Here is a 3,658-nt window from a genome sequence, read left to right as displayed (position 1 = left end):
TTGTTTCTAGAAATTTATAAAAATTTCTCCAATAATTTTAATCCCTTCATGATTGGTTAATAAAAAGAAATTTTATAAATTAAAATCTTTCTTTTAAACATGTGGATAATTTTCAAAAAGGAAAGTTATCTCTTAAAATTAAAATCTCCTTTCAATCTACAAATAAAGAAAGATATTAAATCTTTTCTTAATCTTTTGTAGAAACTAATAAAAGAGAATTTTTAATTTTTAAACTTTCTTTTAAATCATGAATATAATTAAAAGGAAAGTTTTTACCAAAATTAAAATCAATCTTTTAATCTACAAATAAGGAAAGAGATTTTAACTCTTCTCTTAATCTTTTGTAGAATCTTATAAAAGGAAGGATTTAAATTTTTAAACTCTCTTTTAAATTATATTATCCACATAAGAAAAATTTTAAAATTAAAATTCCTTTTTATTTTAATAGGGACGGCCACATGAATTCACCCATGAACATACCCATGGCCGGCCCTAGCTTGGTCTCCAAGCTAGCTTGGCCGGCCCCTATAGGATGGGTAAGAAGGTGGGTATAGGTGGGTATAGTACTCTATAATTAAGAGGCTACGATAGGGACCGAGAGGAGGAATTGGTTTTGGTCTCCCGATAAAATTAAGCATCCCGTGTTCGCCCCGAACACACAACTTAATTTTATCAATAATAATTCATTCCACTAGAGAACTATTATTGAACTACCGCACCAATCCCAAATTACATTTTGGGCTCCTTCTTATCATGAGTGTGTTAGTCTCCCTGTGTTTAAGATATTGAATGTCCACTAATTAAGTGAGTTACTGACAACTCATTTAATTAATATCTTAGTCCAAGAGTAGTACCACTCAACCTTATCATCATGTCGGACTAGGTCCACCTGCAGGGTTTAACATGACAATCCTTATGAGCTCCTCTTGAGGACATTATCAACCTAGTATCTCTAGGACACAGTTTCCTTCTATAATCAACAACACACACTATAAGTGATACCATTTCCCAACTTATCGGGCTTATTGATTCATCGAACTAAATCTCACCCATTGATAAATTAAAGAAATAAATATCAAATATATGTGCTTGTTATTATATTAGGATTAAGAACACACACTTCCATAATAACCGAGGTCTTTGTTTCTTTATAAAATCAGTATAAAAGAAATGACCTCAAATGGTTCTACTCAATACACTCTAAGTGTACTAGTGTAATTATACAGTCAAGATAAACTGATACCTAATTACACTATGACCTTCTAATGGTTTGTTCCTTTCCATTTTGGTCGTGAGCTACTGTTTATAATTTATAAGGTACTGATAACATGATCTTCTGTGTGTGACACCACACACCATGTTATCTACAATATAAATTAATTGAGCAACTACATTTATCACAAATGTAGACATTTGACCAATGTGATTCTTATTTCTAGATAAATGTTTTATACCAAAAGCTAGGCTTTTAGTATACATTCTAACAATCTCCCACTTATACTAAAAGACTAAGCTACCATATTTGCTGCCATACATCTTATTCCCATGCCTTTCAAAAAGCTCTTGCCTTAAGGACCTTAGGTTATCATCTGATGTAATCTAGGCGGCAACAACTTCTCCTCGTTTATACGATTTCTCGTATTGGGTGGTACTTGCGCTCTATTGTGTTTACTTGCCTTATAGACTTATGGTTTCTTCGAGTTTGCTACTGCACCAATATTATTACAATAAATTGTAATAATCTTTGGACAAACCAGAAATCATATCTAAGTCTATCTTGAGGTTATTGAGTCATTCAGCTTTTATGGCTACCTCAGAGGCTTGTCATATACTCAGCTTCTATGGTGGAGTCCAGAAAAATACCTATGCTTATCACTCTTCCATAGTTATGACTTTTCCTCCTAAAGTAAACACAAAACCCTGAGGTCGACTTATTATTGTCTCTATCCGATTGGAAGTCAAAATCCATGCAACCCACAAGGACTAAATTAACTGCCTTGTAAGCTAGCATATAATCTCTAGTGCCTCTAAGGTACTACAATATATGCTTTACTGTAGTCCACTATCCTTGTCCAGGGTTTCTTTTATATCTGCTAACTATGCTCTTGGCAAAACAGATTTCTGATCTCGTGCATAACATACATTAGGCTTCCAACAGCCGTAACATAAAGAACTGCCTTTATTTCCTTTATCTCCTTTGATGTCTACAGAGACATACCTTTAGATAAAGTTACTCCATCCTGAAAAGGTAAGAAATCTTTCTTGGAGTTTTGTATGCTTAAAACGAGTAAGGATTTTTCCAATATATGAAGCTTGGGATAAGTAAAATATTCTTTTCTTGCGATCCCTAATTACTTTGATCTCAAGAATATATACATTCTCCCAAGTCCTTTATATCGAATTGTTTGGACAACCATACCCTTACTTCTGACAACATTTTGATATTGTTTCCAACTACCAAAAATGTTATCTAAGTATAGTACAAGAAATACCACCACGTTTTCATCACATCTTTTGTATACACAAGACTTATCCGGTTACTAAATCCATAGATCTGGATTACTTTGATAAACCGGATGTTCCAAGACCTTGAAGCTTTGCCTCAGTCCATAGACTAATTGAGCTTGCACACAAGATGCTCTTAGCCCTTTGCAATGAACCCTTCTGGCTGCTTTATATGGATGCTTTCTTCAAGACTTTCATTAAGGAATACTGTCTTGACATCCACTTGCCAAATAGATAAAAGAATCCGGATAGACTTAAGCATGACTACCAGTGAAAAAGTTTCCTTTTTCATCAAGCATTGCTTTGAAAGTTACTACCTTCCTGTCTATCCCTCTTTCCCTATTATAGACCTTTTTACACCCAACGGCTTTTACACCATTTGGTGATTCTACAAGCTTCCAGATTTTATTAGAATACATATATTCTAATTCTGTTATTCATTACTCTTTGCCAAGATGCTGCATCTTTATCTTGGAGTGCTTCATTATATGACCGGAGATCAGGTTCATGTCCTCCAGGGATCGAGTCTAAAAACTCTCCCAAAACATGAACCTATTTAGGTTGCTTGACAACCCTCCCACTACGATGAGGCACTGTCTATAATTGTGTATCATTTATGATACGTGTTGCAGTTTCTTGTGATATTTCATCTTATACAATTGGTACTAGATTAGACATGTCCTTTATTATTTCCTTAAGAACAAATTTACTTATGGGCACGTGGTTTATTACATAGTCCTTTTCTAAAAATCGATCATTGGTGCTAACAATGACCTTCTGATTTTTAAGACTATAAACCTACTTTCATTTCTCTAGGATAACTTACAAACAAGTGAATTCCTGTCCAACTATTCTATATGAGTAGAGAGTTCTGACTTTGGAAGGTACTATATTCACTTCCGTTTCCAGAGTATATCCTTAAAATGATTTTGGTAATATTCTAAATAACTCGTCAATCTACTTATTTCCATAAGAGTCCTATACCTTCCTTTTACTACATCATTCTGTTGGGGTGTACCAGATGCAGTTAGTTGGGATTGAAATCCAACTACTGATAAGTGACTCCTAAAATCTCTCAAGAGGTACTTGCCACTACGATCTTCCATAGTGACTTTTTACTTTAACATTTCTCCGCATCAACCTTGTACTCTTT

The sequence above is a fragment of the Zingiber officinale genome, chromosome 6A (assembly GCF_018446385.1).
Source record: "Zingiber officinale cultivar Zhangliang chromosome 6A, Zo_v1.1, whole genome shotgun sequence".
Classification (NCBI taxonomy): Eukaryota; Viridiplantae; Streptophyta; class Magnoliopsida; order Zingiberales; family Zingiberaceae; genus Zingiber; species Zingiber officinale.
The sequence above is the reverse complement of the archived record's forward strand: the minus strand, read 5'-3'. Positions refer to the sequence as shown.